Source organism: Hibiscus syriacus, unplaced genomic scaffold (genome assembly GCF_006381635.1).
Source record: "Hibiscus syriacus cultivar Baekdansim isolate YM2019G1 unplaced genomic scaffold, ASM638163v2 tig00111342_pilon, whole genome shotgun sequence".
Classification (NCBI taxonomy): domain Eukaryota; kingdom Viridiplantae; phylum Streptophyta; class Magnoliopsida; order Malvales; family Malvaceae; genus Hibiscus; species Hibiscus syriacus.
This window is the reverse complement of record NW_024063066.1, coordinates 707,795-726,632: the sequence shown is the minus strand read 5'-3', so window position 1 is coordinate 726,632 and position 18,838 is coordinate 707,795. Positions and strand designations below refer to the sequence as shown.

The following is an 18,838-nucleotide window of genomic DNA, read 5'->3' as shown; positions in this document are numbered from 1 at the left end:
ATTATTATTATTATTATTATTATTTCTTTTCAATGGTCAAATTTCAATCATTATAATAAGAGCTAGTTTAATCAATTAAGTTAAATGACTATTTTAGTAATATTTTACTAAAATTACAATTAAGTAATATTTAAATTATTTAATAATATAATAAACGAAATATATTTTTTGGTTGCTATTCCAGTTATCAAGGCTTTGTCTTAACTAATCCGAATTGACTTGAGTCGCACACCTAATTTTGGTGACAATAGGGATGGACACAGCACTCGAATCCGACCCGACCCAATCGGATCGAATTTCTTTAAAAAAAATTGGGTTTGGGTCGAATAAGATCGGACTTTTTCAGAGGTTACGTTCAGGTAGGGTCAGGTTCGGGTTTAAGGTGAAATATTCCAACTTGATCCCTGAAATGAATATAATTTACCTTATAAATTTGGAGATAATTATAATAGTACCATTCGGTATATTATTTTTTCAATTAAATCTTTATTTTTATTAAATAAAAAATAATATTTTTAATAAATATATATTTTGGGCCAGATCGAATTCAGATTTTATCTCAAAAAGTAAGGTCAAGTTCGAATCGAATGAAAGACGTATATTTTTTGGGTTGGATGGAATTTGTATAATTTTTGAGTCGGTCGGGTTGACCAAAGCTCAACTCTAGGTGGGTGAGTCTTCCAAGAAGATTTTTTTTGTATACACGATGACTTAAACTTAATACATGCGTAAATAATATCAAACTATTTATAACTTGAACTAATCTATCAATGATAAATAACATATAGTTTTGAAACTAGCTAAATAACATCTCTTGACCTTAACGTTTTTTGAGAGAAAAATCATCATCATCATGATCCGTACCATCCAAGACATCATATTGTTTGAAATTTCAGTGTAGGGGTGTAAACTAGTCGAGTCGAGTTTGAGTATCGTTGAGTTCGACTCGATTCGAAAACTCTGAAATAGAGCTCGACTCGACTCGAAAACTCGTGAGCTTAAAATTTTCAAGCTCGACTCGAACTCGAAATCCTGAACTGAAGCTCGTGAGCAGCTCGAAAAGGCTCGAAATGAAAAAAAAAATCTTAAACTTAACTCGATTGAAGCCTCAAACTCGAACATGAACATGAACCTTAAATACATAAAATCTTACTGTATTTTAAAAAAAATCAAACATAAATATTATTATTATTATTAATTTATTTTTTTAAATAAAATCTTAATATATTATATTTTCGAACTGCTCACGAGCTTTTCAAGTCGAATATCGAGTAACTCGTTTTAGCTCGTTAAGAACTCGAGTCGAGCTCGAGCTCGAATCGAATCTATTCGATCCGAGTATTTATCGAGCCGAGATCGACTCCCTATTCCAGTGTAAGTGGGCTATGCTTTACAATTTCTTTCATTTTTGTTTCAAAATTTCCTTTTTTTAATTGAGAAAATCGCCTCAGTGACCAAAAATACCTAAAAATATACGATTTTAACCAACTTTTTTTGGATTTGCCAAAATGACCAATAAAATCGCAACGCGATTTAGAAAATCGCAACGTTAAAAAGAAAATCGCAACGGTCAAAAGAAAATCGCAACGCGAGCTTCCAAGTTCGCAACGCGATTTAGAAGAAAATCGCAATGCGATTGATAGAATCGCAATGCGATTGATATAATCGCAATGCGATTTATATAATCGCAATGCGATTGAGAGAGTCGCAACGCGATTGACGTTGAAAATAAAAAAACATTTGTTTCTCTAAAAAGATAGTATCCGCGCGGACTGTCGAAGACACGTATTACCACGACCACGACCACGACCACGACCACGACCACGACCCGACCCGACCCGACCCGACCCGACCCGAGACAAGACGACGGCGGCGGCGGCGCGCGAGAGTCCCCCTTGTTCTCTTTCACTCAACAAGGAAGTGCAAAATACAAGCCTTAAATATAATTCTCAATAGTGTTTCCAATACTATGTGGATTGAGCATTACCAACACTTGTTCCCATATCATTATTCTTCATAAGTTATCATCCATTACAATTGAATTATCGATAATAAATTAATTCATTTTAATAAGTATTTAAATATAACTTGATAAATACATGAAATAATTCTATTATTAAATAAAAATATTTTTTTATTAAAATTATTGAGATAGATATTTACTATAAAGTAAAAGATTTTTTTTTCACGTACAACCTCTATGTGATTAGTTTCACAATAAGGTATCGGTTATGCATTGGATTCTTTCGTATTAGATGGTCTTTAATAAATCATCATCATTCTTTTGTTCAACTACCATATATTAAGAGTATATTGGTTCATTAACACGACTAATTCATTTGTAATGGATGATACTTATGAGAAATGATATTTGAAACAAGTGTTGGTAATGCTCATCCCACATAGTATTGGAAATACTATTGGAATGGTATTTAAGGCTTGTATTTTGCACTTCCTTGTGGATGAAAGAGGACAAGGGGACTCTCGCGCGCCGCCGCCGCCGCCGCCTCGTCTCGGGTCGTGGTCGTGTCGTGGTCGTGGTCGTGGTCGTGGTCGTGGTCGTGTCGTGGTAATACTGTCTTCGACACGTCCGCGCGGATACTATCTTTTTAGAGAAAATTCTTAAGAAACAAAAATCTTTTAACTATCTTTTTAACGTTGCGATTTTCTAAATCGCGTTGCGATTCTCTCAATCGCATTGCGATTCTATAAATCGCATTGCGATTCTCTCAGTCGCATTGCGATTTTCTTCTAATCGCGTTGCGACTCTCTCAATCGCATTGCGATTATTAATCGCATTGCGATTCTATCAATCGCATTGCGATTTTCTTCTAAATCGCGTTGCGAACTTGGAAGCTCGCGTTGCGATTTCTTTTGACCGTTGCGATTTTCTTTTTAACGTTGCGATTTTCTAAATCGCGTTGCGATTTTGATATCGCGTTGCGATTTTATTGGTCATTTTGGCAAATCCAAAAAAGTTTGGTTAAATCGTATATTATAAGGTATTTTTGGTCACTGAGGCGATTTTCTCTTTTTAATTAACCGTTGAAATTTGAGGCTTACGGATCCCAATGGGTAGCCCCACCCCCCCCCCTTTGAGGTCATAAGAAGTGAATTGTTAAACAGATGAACAAAAGGGGATTGTCTCAGGAAAGGCGGGTTAATATACGGCTAATACACGGCAGTATCGGATACATTAAAATGTATTTAATAAATTCGGTTTAGCGTACCTATTATTTGACACTAATAATGTTTTAGGTAAAATATGAAACTATAAAAAATTGGTAACCGGTAACTTTAGTTATCGGTAAGTATCTATCTTTTTTATAAAAGTGTCCATACTTTTACATATTAAGTAATTTTACTGGTTTTGTCATAATGACCTGGTTTCATATTTTTACCTGTTATATTGTAAGTATCTATCGTTTTTTATAAAAGTGTCCATACTTATTTCACTGTGAAAATATATTTATTATTATCTTTGTTATATTGTTAAATTTAAATTCTAAATATTTTATAAAATATCAAAACAATCAATATTTTTGTGTAAATGAAATTATTAATTAATATTGTAGTGGAAAACATGAAACACTATTAAAAAAATTGAAACATAAATTACATAACTTTAAAAAAAAATATCATTTTTTATAAAAGTGTTCATACTTATTTCACTGTGGAAAACATATTTTATTATTATCTTTGGTTAATATGTTAAATTTAAATTCTAAATATATTTTATAAAATATCAAATAATCAAATAATTTTTTGTGTAAATAAAATTATTAATTAATATTGTAGTGGAAAACATGAACACTATTAAAAAAAATTGAAACATAATTACATAACTTTAAAAAAGTATATATCATTTTTATAAAAGTATCTATATTTATTTCACTGTGGAAAACATATTTATTATTATCTTTGTTATATTGTTAAATTTAAATTCTAATAATATTTTATAAAATATCAATAATCAATTTTTTTTGTGTAAATGAATTATTATAATATGTAGGTGGAAACATGAAACACTATTAAAAAAAATTGAAACATAAATTACATAACTTTAAAAAAAGTATAAATCATTTTATAAAGTGTTCATACGTAAAAGTAGGTCTAAGTCATGAAAATATTAAAACGATATACCAGGTAAAAATATGATAAAACCGGTAACAAAATGATAAACCGTAAACTTTACCGGATATATTGAAAGTGTCGATACTTTATATAAGGATCGACACTTTGTGAATTTAAAAGAGAAGCAGTTTGCGCTTATAATGTGTCGATACTTTAAAAAATATATCGATCCACAACGATATAACAGTAAAATATGATAAACCGTATCAAAATGATAAAACCGTAAAATGACCGGATATTGAAAGTGTCGATACTTTCGTAAGTACGTGTAATAAATTATCGACACTTTCAAAGAAATAGGTAATTATCCTTTCGAAAGTATCGACACCTGACATAAAGTATCGACACTTTTGTATTTGTATCGATTAAATATAATAACATATCCGATCAAAATATAAGCAAATCTCCTCTGAAATATAGAACGAACGAGTTTTTTGAAAGCGAGCGTAATTGTTGCTGCATTTCAGAGGCGTTTCTAAAGCGAAGTTTGTTTGTTTGTTGCTGCAGTCGAATCGAAAAGTATGTTATCGAAACCCTAATTTTTTATTATTACAGTAATCGCGATAGGTTTTTATGTGTTGTTTGGGTTTTGTAGTAAGAAGCATTTGGGAACGATTGCATGTAGAAAGTAATATTCAAGAAAAATATAAATGTCGATACTTTATTAAATATATGGTAGAAATGATATTATAGGAAAAATATCACTTCTGGAGACACATTCAATCAACATAGTTGGGTGCAGAAGCCTTCGCATCATTAGTCCCCTACTTTGAATCAAAGTCCCGGCAAATATGTGTAGTCCAATTGCTTCAAAATGTATCGATCATTTTTATAAAAAGTATGGACCTTTCAATATAAGGTAAAAATGATGTAATAGGTAGCGCTTATATAATGTAATAGGTATCGTTTATATAATGTATAGGTAGTTGTAAAGTATCTATCCTTTTTATAAAAGTGTTCATACTTTTTTCATTGTGGAAAACATTAATTTAAGGTTACTTTTGAGTGAGTTTTAAGATATTAATTTAGTAATTATAGGCGTCTAATGATTTAATTTTTCGTACGATATATTATTATTAAATTAAAACAATAAACATATATATTACATATTTATTATTATCTTTGGTTAATATGTTAAATTTAAATTCTAAATATTATTTTATAAAATATCAAACAATCAAATATTTTTTGTGTAAATAAAATTATTAATTAATATTGTAGGTAAAACATGAAACACTATTAAAAAAATTGAAACATAATTACATAACTTTAAAAAGAGTATCGATCCTTTTTATAAAAAGTATGGACACTTTCAATATAATAGGTAAAAATATATGTAATAGGTAGCGCTTATATAATGTAATAGGTATCGTTTATATAATGTATGGTAGTTGTAAAGTATCTATCCTTTTTATAAAAGTGTCCATACTTTTTTAACTGTAGAAAACATTAATTTAAGGTTACTTTTGAGTGAGTTTTAAGATATTATTTAGTATTATAGGCTCTAATGATTTATTTTTTACGTTCGATATATATTATTATTAATTAAAACAATAAACATATATTACATATTTATTATTATCTTTGGTTAATATTGTTAAATTTAAATTCTAAATTTATTTTATAAAATATCAAAACAATCAAATAATTTTTTGTAAATGAAATTATTAAATTAATTGTAGGTGGAAACATGAACACTATTAAAAAAAATTTAAACACAAATTACATAACTTTAAAAAAAGTATCGATCATTTTTATAAAAAGTATGACACTTCAATATAATAGGTAAAATATGATGTATAGTCGCTTATATACTGTAATAGGTATCGTTTATATAATGTAATAGGTAGTTGTAAGTATCTATCCTTTTTATAAAAGTGTCCATACTTTTTTCATTGTGGAAAACATTAATTTAAGGTTATCTTTTGAGTGAGTTTTAAGATATTATTTAGTAATTATAGGCGTCTAATGATTTATTTTTTACGTTACGATATATATTATTATTAAATAAAACAATAACATATATATTACATATTTTATATTATCTTTGGTTAATATTGTTAAATTTAAATTCTAATATTATTTATAAAAATCAAAACAATCAAATAATTTTTTGTGTAAATGAAATTATTAAATTAATATTGTAGGTGGAAAACATGAAACACTATTAAAAAAAGTTGAAACATAATTACATACTTTAAAAAATTATCGATCCTTTTTATAAAAGTATGGACACTTTCAACATATTATAATGTAATAGGTAAATTTGTAATGCTATCGGTATAAATATATCGGTTTACTTATAAAATAGGTAAATATAAGCCTACCTATTACATTATATAAGCGCTACCTAGTATGTTATTGTACTTTATAATATTTTCGGTTAAATAATATAACATAATCGGTCTAAATTTTAACCGATCACTTATTTAACCCGTCACGCCATATTAGCCGTTTTTAGGCGCCGCACCGCAGAACTCACTTATTTAACCGGTCACGCCATATATTAGCCGTTTTTTAGGCGCCGCACCGCAGAACTACCCGAACAAAAGGATAGCGATGATCGAGTGATTTCACCAATCTCAAGCTTTGTGTGTGTGTGAATAATCAAGCATTATAATTTGAGTTCTTAATAGTAAAACAATTATTATAATTTTTAGATATTTTAAGTTCGATATTAAAAATGTCAAAATACGAGTGTTCAATATTAAATGGTTAAAAGTTCATATAATAATCTTTTTATAAATAAGTAAAGAAGAGCAAAAACCATAAGGATCAAGTCCCATAGAGGGTATTTTATAATTTGGAGGTCTCTTAAGGAAACTGTTCTCAACCTAGTGTTGGGGGTAGCCTACTATCTTACTTCCTCCTTACCCCATTACATATAGGAACAACGGACAACCATTTAAAGAAGAGCAAAAACCACCTGGAAGCGACAACGAGACTCAACAGCAGACGGGATAAACCTTAATAAAATTCATGTAATAATCTTTTTATCTTACTATATATTTGTAAAATGTAAGATATAATTAAACAGATTAAACAAATGATATTAGTCTCCATCGATTTATTTGAATATAATCATATATTTCTCAATTTTATTGAGGGGTTTAAAGATTTTTTTTAATAAAATGAATAAATTTTATCTTAATCAATAATCACTTATATTTTATTATATAATTATTATTATGTTCAAACTTAATCAAAATTTAATATTTTATAATCCTTTGTTGGAACAGGAACAGGAGCATGAGCAACAACTTCAAAGACTAAATTGAAATGAAAATATCATAGGGAAAAATGATAAATTAAGTCTATTATAGGGATAAAAGTAACCCTTAAGCCTTGATTTATAAAGATTGGTATCAGCACGAACCAAATTACCTCTGCGATTAAATGATTGGTTATTATTTCTAGAGGCCACGGGTTTGAATACCAACGAATGTAGCATGGGTGATTGAGTGTTCATTGTCAAATGATTGAGAGTATGTAGAACATATACTACTTTATAATCACAGTAATTTAATCAAAAAAAATATATAATGAGTGGTATTAATATACTGGAAAAAAAGTATATCGTTGAGTCATGTTTGATTGAATTCTTTTATCGCCAAAAATCAAAGTATTAGAAAATATAATTGAATTAAAATTAATTTTTATAATAGTTATAATATGAAAGAAAACATTTTATATAAAAATATATGTTTATAGAAAATATTTTAACAAAATGATTATCGTATATAAAATTTATTTTAGCAAATGATTAGTAATAAGTATTATAAAATAAAAAAGAACGAAATAATATTAAGAATGAAAAAAGAATTAAACATGAGAATAAAGAGAGAATTGTTGTGTGGAAAGAATTTCCGATCTTTATAATTATAAACATGAGATTAGTGCCAAGTATCATACAACTTTATTACACTAACAACACATTGATTTAGTAGGATGAAATGCTAGATCTTTTAAGTAAGATCAGGGGTTCGAATCCTGATGATTGTGAATGGAACAGATTAGGCTAAATGGGTCGCTCTTACCTTTGAAATACCCGATCCGAATTAGTGAAAAAAAGATTAAAACACTAATACAAAGCAGTTTTATCAACAACAAAAAATTCTGTCAAAAATACTAAACGGATTATCCAACCGATAAAAATCATAGTAGAGGAATGTGTCTTGCAATACCTCTTTGAGCCAAAGAGTGAGCATCACAATTTCATTCTCTAAAGGCGAAATACACTTTTCATGAAAATTGAGTACAATAAACAACACAATTAGACACAATTATTGGTAATGACACTATCCCACAATCCCACATCGAGTGGAAAATATCACTGGCATGAGTATTTATAGTGTTTATTTTTCATTTATTTGTTGAATGATAGAGAACAAATGACAATCTTATGTGTTGATGTTTGTCACGACTTTGATAACATATTTGTGTAGATATTATCTTTTTGTAGAAAATTTGTAAAAATTTTCTGAGCAAATAAAGAATGTGAAAAAAAAAATTACTATGATATTTATAAGTTGTACGGTGTTCTGTTCGGTTCAAATTTTCAAATGGTAACAACTGATTAATTAGATATCGTTTGATTTCTGAAAATTAAAATCATGACAGTCAATTTTTAGAATTTTATATGTGAAACGTTGGATGTAGCTGAACAATATTTCAGCTTTGTTCAGTTGTTTATTGTGTCAGTTACAAGAGTAATTACAAAACGGCTGGAAATTGTATCACGAGCCTGGACTGCTTTGATGTCAGATTCATTGGTTTATGGCGGTAGTTTCAACATAGATTAAATTCGAAAATTGAATCAAATTTATATTTGATTTTTCCTTGGACGATTTTGTCCCTAAACTCAGTCTATAAACAGAGAAGCAATGTTAGTTTCTCAACACTCACTAATCCTCTCTAAACATTCGAAGGTTTTCTGAGCTTATTTCCTTTGCTACTATCAGAAGAGCAGTACCACAGGCAGTCTACTCCGGTTTCGGGTGTACGAATTATCGGAGCGACTGTGTTAACCTCGGGGGACGAATCACCTATCGCAGTGAATACACACATCATGACAAATTTGTTTATAATGCATTGGTTTTCACTATGACACGATTTTAATTGATCTTTTACAAATTATATTTTTAATTTGTCTTGTCAGTGCTAACAGTGTGATTTTGCAATATTTATTTCTAACATTAATATCAACAAAGCTAGATGGAGCAATACTAGGATTTTCAATCCAATTAACATATAATAAATTGCCAGACTCAATGATCAACCTATAACAATCTACATTAAAATCTTATCTTATAGATAAAGATAAACATTCACATAAATAAATATTCATAACACTCTTGGTAAATTATTAAAATAATAATATATAAAATTTTAAATTATTTAAGTGTAACAATAGAAAACTCTAAATCTGTTTTGGCATAGTTGAATTTAAACTATTAATTTTCAATGTAAAAGTCTAGGTTCGATCTCGGTTATTTATAGTAGGGCTATAAATGAGACGAGACAGATCGCGAGCTACTCGAGATCGACTCGGTCAAGGCTCGATAAATACTCGGATCGAATGGACTCGACTCGAATTCTTAACAAGACAAAACGAGCTACTTGATACTCGACTCGAAAAGCTCGTGAGCATCTCGAAAATATAATATATTAAGAATTTATTTTTAAAAATAAATTATTAATAATATTAATATTTATGTGTTGATTTTTTTTAAAAAATACAATAAGGCTTTCATGTATTTAAGATTCAGGTTCGAGTTTTAGTTTGAAGATTCAATCTTGTTAAGTTTAAGAATTTTTTTTCTTCATTTCGAGCCTTTTCGAGCTGCCCACGAGCTTCAGTTCAGGATTTCGAGTTCGAGTCAAGCTTAAAAATTTTAAGCTCGCGAGTTTTCGAGTCGAGCTCAGCAATACTCGAGCTCGACTCGGCTCGTTTACACCCCTAATTTATAGTTCTTAGGTTTAGATGCAACTTAGCTGAATCAGTTTTATTTATTAAATATGCATTATTTCATTTTTAACATATTTCTCCATGTTATTTTCTCTCTACTTTCATAAAAATCTATTTTTTGTTTGTTTATGTTTCCATTAATAGATTTATGATTATATGCTTTTGTCAAAAGATTTGATCTTTTCTGATTCTCTCAAATACTTAACTAACTGTTTATTTTTTTCTCAAAGATTCTTTAACAAATTGTTTATTTTTGTCCTTTGCAATGTATTATCTGTGCTTTGCTGTATGTTTTACGTTCTGGGAAATGGAATCAGCGAAAACAAGAATAAATCAGTGATGTTTAGTTTAACAGCAAAAAGATTATATCTTTGGAATGTAAAGAAAATTAAAGGGTGTTTTGTTTTCTCTTCCTTTTAATTTTCTGAAATAAAATCCAATTGTAACTGAATCAAGATATGGAGTTTTTTTGTAATATATTTTCTTTGGTGATTGAAAACAGTTTTGTTTTGAAGATTAGTATTTATTGGAAGGATCCTATGATAATTAAGCTTGGCAGTGGTGTTTGTGATCATGGAGAAGAAAGTGGATATTCACTTTTGTGATATCTTCCTTGTATGCATCTTCTTCCTCGTCTCGTCCGTCAACGTGGGACTCGTTTCATCTGTTTATAACATCAATTCGATCTTCTCCATTTTCCCGATGAATCAAAGAAAGCCGGGGTACGTCGAGTCGAAGGCCGAGCTCAATCCACCTCTGCCGCCGTCCGGTCCGCAGTCCGCCCATACCTCGATTCGCTTATTTGATTTCGGGATCAAAGGGTGATCACGAAAAGCTATGGAGGACTCTCCATGCATTGTATCATCCAAGGAATCAATATGTGGTTCATTTGGACCTCGAGTCACCTGCAGACTGCAGAGGAAAGGCTGACATTGAATTCATTGATTCGAAACAAGACGGTTTTCTCGAAAATCGGAAACGTTTTTATGGTTACCAAGGCTAATATGGTTACTTATAGAGGTCCAACAATGATGGCCAATACTCTCCATGCTGCTGCCATTTTCTCAAGAGGAATAAATTGGGATTGGTTTATAAATCTCAGTGCATCAGATTATCCTCTTATACTCAAGATGGTTAGTCCTCATATATCAAGCCTTATCAGCCTTTCACTTGTTTACAAACTGCTGTCTTGACGATTTCCGGATTGCAGATCTTCTTTATGTGTTTTCGCCTTTAAACCAGAACCTTAATTTCATCGAACAAACGAGCGAGCTTGGATGGAAACGGTAAGTTCACCTCCTCTTTACCACGCCCGCCGAAAACCGTCATAAATGTTGATTGTTGAATGTTGACATGTTTTGTCTGTGGTTTTTTCAGGGAAAAGAGAGCAATGCCTTTGATTATAGATCCGGGACTCTATATGTCGACCAAGTCTGAAGTATTTTGGGCTACACAGAGAAGAAACTGCCTACAGCATTAAATTTATACTGGTTAGCGTTTCTCATACACCGATGTTCTCCAATTGTAAGTTCAGTATTTAAGAATGTATATAATGTATGATTATATATATACACATATAGATATATGCATTCTTTAGTGATTTGATGTAGATATGGACTGCATATTACATGCCTGCAAAGAAATAGTTCATATTAGCATATTGCTGTCCTTCTCTTATGTTATCATCTGTTTTTTGATTTAAAAGTGAATCTTTTGAAGCTATGGGTATGTCAAATTTATGATAATGTACACACACACACCACACACATATATATATATATATTATATGCATCTGTTTAGTGATGTGATGCAGATATGGATAACTGCATTTACATTTCCTGCAGATAAATAAATAGTTCATATTAGCAAAACTTAGAAACATACTTTCCACTTTCATGGGGAAGTAAATTTGTTTTGCTGCTACAAAATCTTGTCATTGGTGCAGGTTCAGCGGACAATTATGTGCATCCGTTCATCGAGTAAAATATCATGGGATGGGATAATCTACCCAGAATTCTTCTCATGTACTACACAAACTTCATCTCTTCCCCTGAAGGCCACTTTCAGACAGCTGTGTGCAATAATCCGGAATTCGCGAAGACTGTCGTCAATCATGATGCATTTTATTAAATTGGACAATCCTCCTAAACAGCACCCGCATGTAATTTCCCTTACGATTTAGGCAGGATGATCCGGAGCAACGCTGCATTTGCTCGCAAGTTCAAACAAAACGATCGGGTATTAGATAAGATTGATGTCGATTTGCTCGGCCGTGTTAAAGTGAGCTTCACTCCCGGAGGTTGGTGCTCCGGGAAGCCACAGTGTTCAGAAGTTGGGGACATTGACAAGCTTAAGCCACTCCAGGAGCTCGAAGGCTTAGCCGTTTCTTAGATAGATTAGCTGTGAAAGCTTATCTTGGTCAAGATCATGTAGATAGCTAACATGAGGGGATGTTTAACGAGGCAAGACAAAGCTGTGAAGAATGGAGAATTTTAATAATGACATTGCTCCACAGCTGTGAAAAATGGTACTCAATTTGAACCCCCAAGCCCCCAAAAAGGAATTATACTTTCATATCTCAGAACTGTTCTTCTCATTGTATTTTCTTCCATTGAGCAATACTATAATTAGCTTACATATTGTGTTCTCAAACATGGAAAACCTTGATGTTCAAGTTTCTTCTGATTTAGATTTCCTACTGGATAGCTGTTTACATCAGCAAGTCAGTTTACCAAAATGAAAATACCTTATTATTCATATTACATACATACATGCATGCATGCATATAAATGTGTATAAGAGTTGCAGGGAAGGAGCAAGGTAACTTGCTAAACAAGCTATATTATGCTTGTTTCATTACATTAAATAATCTAAAGATCATGCTTTAACCTTTGGCAGATCTACAGGAATGGTTATATCTTAGCAGATTACAGTTAGGTAGTAAAGAAATGCACGTTTTAATCACAGAGAAAGATCTCTCGATCAGCTACAATCTTAACTACATATGCCTCACTAGCATTCTTCCTAAGGATTGAGCTATACAATTTGGAGCATCATCGAGGTTTTTTCCAGACTTTGCCCATGCAGCTCGGTGAGCCAGTGGGCCCCGAATGGGAGGCTCTCTTGTGAGATGATTCCCCTGTGCATCTGCATTTGATTCTACTGCTTGTGATGGTCGAGGGTGGGGTCTATAGAAAACCTGAGGCAACTTCTTCAGGATGAGTTAACTTCTCACCGACTCTTAGAATTGGGTTGACCTTGCCTTTTCTGGAATGTCAAAGTAAAATTTCTAAAGAGATGAAATGGCAAACATGTTTTTCGCTATATTAAATATTTAAGTAGTAATCTTTGATGCATACACTACTTAAGAATGGCCATCACCAAACATGTTAGAGCAAAAGAGGAAATGGAAAGTATGAACAAATCTTAAGTTACCTGCATTGACAAGACTTTCAGCTGGCATCAGGCGCTGGCATGGCTCGAGACTCTCTTGTTGCTCTACTGTCATGTCAGGTCTCTGACCTTTGGTTCCTGCTGTCCTTGTCTGACAATAGAAAAAAAGTAGTTTTTTTTATCAGTTTAGCACCTATTCCAAGCACTTAAGATTTCAGGCCATTAAGACAGCAGTGGTAGAACAGAAAGAAGATACAAGTAGCTCATCCTGTAAAACAATATCGAGTTTTTGCCCTCTGGAATAAAAGGCAATCACAAGTTTTTTCATCTCGGAAATTTCTAAAAATAAATAAGGTCAAGTTCTTATTGTAATTATAGAATATTCACCTTCTTGCTTCCTCATCCCTCATTTTTGCATCTAACTCCTTGCTAGGAGGATACTTGGGCAAGCTTGAAGGATCACAGGGAAGTGGATTTGTGGTAAAGAACTGAAAACCACAAGTAAAAACAAGTCTAGGAAATTGGATGTTGTCGATATATAAATTTAAAAATTACGACATAGAAGTAAAACAAATGATGACCAAAAGAAGCATGTATAACTTCACAAATTTGCGTGCACAAGACTACCATTCTAAAGAATGCTTTCCAGATTAAACTTTCTGGAGTCATAGTGACCAAAAATGAAATAGTAATAAAGCGCCGTTCTTGCATCTCAAGACAGCAGGGGATTGAACACAAGCCAGATGATGCATGAACCAAGAGTTTGGCAATCAAGGTCCATATCTGACTCGGCATAAATTCTTTAATGACCAAGACAAATGCTTGGCATATTGCAAGCATGGCCATAAACATCATTATAATTTATCCTGAAGAAATGAAATGCTTAGAAAAATGTTTTGGTCCAATTGTCAAACTAATATGAGCAACTTGTCTTTAGATATTAGAATGTAGCCTAGCCTCCAAAAATCGCGTTTCCTACTTTAGCAGCAATGAGAATTTCTTAAAACAGAAAATAGAGAATTGCAAAGAAAAGGAACTAAATATAAGTGTTGATATCGTGTCATCTTGCTAAGTAATCAGTATATGGCAAAAAAAAACATCCTTCATTATCAACCTTCACCCTGTGGTACATCCCCCTGAAAGAGAGAGGAAGATGCTTGCAGACATGCATGGATTAGGAGTTGCCTGAAATATAAAACATAATTTCTCAAAAACATACCTCACTTTGAGAGCATGATGCTGCAGATCCGGATCAGCAGGATCAATGGAAAGTAAGGTTCCATGAGCGCTAATGCCGGTGCAGGAAATTCCTTAAATGTTTCAGCAACACAGCGTCTATAAGGCCGTTGAGGCTTAAAATTGTAGCATGAGGCAACTTTGATTTCTCCAATAGTCTTCAGAAGAAGGCGAACCACAAAGTTTGAAAATTTTATGCAACTGTTCCACCTATAAGAAGAAGACATGGACCTCAATCATTCATTTAATTCTAAAGCTCTAACGACAACATACGACATATAACTAAAACATTGTTATGCATCTACCATTACACAAAGTTTCTGCTTAAACTCTTAGTAGGAAAACTCTCATTGAATAACAAAGGCACACCTCAGTTCTTCCAGCATAATAGGCTTGCCAGCGTATAACTCAGCAAGTATGCAACCTGTACTCCATAAGTCAACGGCAGTACCATAGTAAGTGGCACCAAGTAAAAGCTCTGGTGGTCTATACCAAAGTGTTCCAACACGGCTTGTCAGGGCTGACTTTGATGGGGATCATAAAAACTTGCCAGACCAAAATCTGCAATCTTCAAGGTGCCATTGTTGTCAATTAGAAGATTTGAACCTTTTATGTCACGATGTAGGACACCATGGCTGTGACAGTGTTCAAGACCACGCAAAAGTTGCTGCATGTCCACTTAACCTGCCCAAAGTTCAATAAAGAACATAAGAATACCCCATAGATGCCAAGTATAAATTTCTGATTTGCAGAAAATTCTCAACTTCTTAGAATGCTATTTAAAGGGGGGAAATCACCGGACCCCAATGTATGGAAGATCTCTTATACGAAACATCATTAGTCTAGAGCACAGTTATTACTTACAAACAGTAAATTTTGGAAGATATCAATTGCAGCTAAGAGAAAAATAAAAGGGAAAACAATCTGACACACCTGTGGCTCTGAAACTTTAGACCCGGCTGTGAAGCAAGACCAGCCAAATCATTCCATATACTCAAAAACAGGTACAAGCTGCAAGACATCCTTGAGGTAACCAGACCTTCCAGCCTTTATAACATTTGGATGGTCAGTCTACGATGTGGATTTCCCTTGCCATAATCGAACATCTCCGCTCAAGGTTATCAAATCTTACTTTCTTCAGAGCAACAACTTTTTCTGATCTAAATCCCGAGCCCTATAAACATTACTATAAGTCCCCTGTCCAATCTGCATAGAAAAATATAAGTCCATGTACAGATGTGATTACTAGCCACAAGGACTGTCAGTTTAGAGCATAGTGATAGGTTATAAGATAAGAGACATCACATTAAATGGCTGTAATAACGAATCACGAAAACAGAATGAATTCCAAAATCCTACCTAAAGTTCCATTATCGCAACAACACATCCAGAAGTCACCGATAGAAAGGGCATATCAGCAGATGAGTGAAATATTATGCCTTAATGTTGAATAAAGGTAATCACTGGACTTAGAGGGAGATATATAGCACAAAGGTGAATATTGACAAGCAACGCGAAGATTAAAAAGGAACTACTTTAACTGATAGATCAAAAAAGGAAATTATCAATCATATTTGCTACATAAGGACCAAGCATACACAATGAACACCCTAAACAAAGAAATAAGTTAAGTAAGAGCATAATTACTTTATCTAGCTTCTCAAATGAGTCTGCACGTCGTGGCACCCATCCTCTGATTGCTTCTCCTGCCACAGAAGCCAACCAAGCAGGCCACCCTGCTGCCAGCTGCTCACCTTCTGTAGCTTTCGGGAGACTACCCATCCCGGGGTGTTGAGTAACACATACTCCATCTCCCTCTTCCTGTCCAAATTCTCACCATGCAACCGTACCGAACCATTCTCTTGTTTATCAATTAACATTCTCCGCACTTCATTGTTTCAGACCGATCCTTTGTTCTATAAGCTCCCTCTCTCCTAGAAGAATTAGCCCTTGATGCCCTAACTTCTGAGGCGGCTTTACTTGAAGGCCTCTCTCTAGGACTTTCCTTACTATCTTCATTGCAGAAGGTTTCAACAAATGCAACCCATCATACCCAACCACCCTTCAACGAAACCTCTTCAGTTCTTACAGTCCCTAAATATCCTTCAGTTCTTCAAAAATCTTATTTTTTTAAACATTATCCCCCTCGTCCATTCCCATCACACTCAAAAAGCTTAAAAACTCAACTAAAAACAGAAATCCCAATATTCCATCCAAACTCAAATGTTATTTAAAAAAATCCCATTAATGCACCAGCATTCTACCAAAGGGAAATAATCAAGAATCTATGCTTCTAGAAAGAAACCATTAAAGTAGGCTTCGCTAAAATCCAAATATTACATACATACTGTCCAATCTAATCAAGGAACATATGAACCATGAGCCTACTTTCTAGAAGCTCTCCAAAAACTACACCCTTACCCAAAAATTCCTAAAACAAGCTTTCAAAGATGACAGAAACTAATGCAAATCCAAATACCACCCTAGAAAATGACACCTCTTAATACACTCAAATTTTCTTCTAACTCTCCTTATCCAATGAAATTTTCAAAACCCACATTTTAAACTGCCTAAAAGCTAAATTCTCACCTTTTACAAGTACCTTTAAGAAGGAAAAAAGAAACACCTTTGCAGCTAAAAGAGTTCGAAACTGAGAAAACCCTAGAGAGTTAAGTGATCCAGGGTTTGCAAGAAACAAAATGGAAAGAGAGAGAAATGGATCTAAAGGTAGCAAGAAAAATAAAGCCTTTTTTTCCTTTTACAGATTATGAGATTGAAAAAAAAATCTTCTTTTTTTTTCGATTGTAGGAAAGGAGAAATCAATGATAGTTGAGCTGGAACTGGAGAGCAATAATTTATTGTGAACATTAATATTCTAACTACATCTACTTTAGTATTTAATTTCTTTCATTTTCATTTTTACTGGATTAGGGTTTTTGAAACCCACTGTGTAAAAAGACATTCTTGATGTGTTTTACGACCCCACGCGCTTCATAAATGAAAGAATTTGTAGATTTGATTCCAAATTTCCAATGATAAATAAAATAAAAGTTTTATTGAAAATATATACAATAATATACGTTGATAAAATCTCGCTTAATCTTCTTTAAATTATACTTAATTACTTTTTTTTTTGTCATTATAAACATTTAATCCAAAATCAACTACAACAATACACATTGGAGGAAAATATCATAAATCTCTCATTGATACATAATTTAAATTTATTCTATCAATTTGTCTATATAACATATTCGTAAAACGTCAGGTGTTCTACGTGTCTTCAAGCTAAATATGAAGACTCCACGACTACATGATGTCTTCATGTAAATGAAGAAAACTCCACAACTGTATTGCGTCTTCAAACAAATTGAGAAGACCTTAGGAGTGCACAGTTTCTTCAGACCAATAAGAAATCCTATTTCGAAAAATAATATGATGGATGTCTTATATGGAGAAATTATTTTTTCCACAATTTTATATGGGCGAGGAAAACCGATATCACTGCACTCTAACCTTCTTTTCCTTTATATATCCCAAAACTTCCTCAATTAACACCATTCATAAATAAGTCCTAGTCTCATCCCTCAAGTTCACACACTACCTCAAGGTCCAACCATAACAAGGTTTATTGTCAACTTGCCCTATTTTTTTTTACTTTCAAATAATTTGATTTTAATTGTCTCAGTTTTGACAAAAGGCTGAGGGTACGTTTCACTCGCTGAAAGCGGGAGTGGGGAAAAATGAAACTACTCTAGATTAAGACAGCAACAAATAACAGTGCGACCAGAGAGTGGCTTTGGCTTTTCGTTAGTTTTATCATTTTACTTCACAAATAAGTACTGTTAGGTCTTAGTGAGATAGATACATTACAATCTAATTTGACTTGTACCCATACTAATCTCGGTCTTTGGGTCCCACTTTTCCAAATATTTAATCCAAAATCAGCTACAACAATACACATTGGAGGAAAATATCAATAAATCTCTCATTTAATACATAATTTAAAATTTATTCTATCAAATTTGTCTATATAACATATTCGTAAAAACGTCAGGTGCTCTAAACGTCTTCAAACTAAATATAAAGACTCTACGATTGTATGGT

At 32.5% G+C, this 18,838-nt stretch overlaps 2 pseudogenes; one reads left to right on the top strand and one right to left on the bottom strand.

Annotated features, from left to right (window-relative positions):
- Positions 1 to 10,560: 10,560 nt before the first annotated feature.
- LOC120159191 lies at positions 10,561 to 12,543 on the top strand (annotated as a pseudogene).
- Positions 12,544 to 13,100: 557 nt separating this feature from the next.
- On the bottom strand, positions 13,101 to 16,779 carry LOC120159190 (annotated as a pseudogene).
- Positions 16,780 to 18,838: the final 2,059 nt, after the last annotated feature.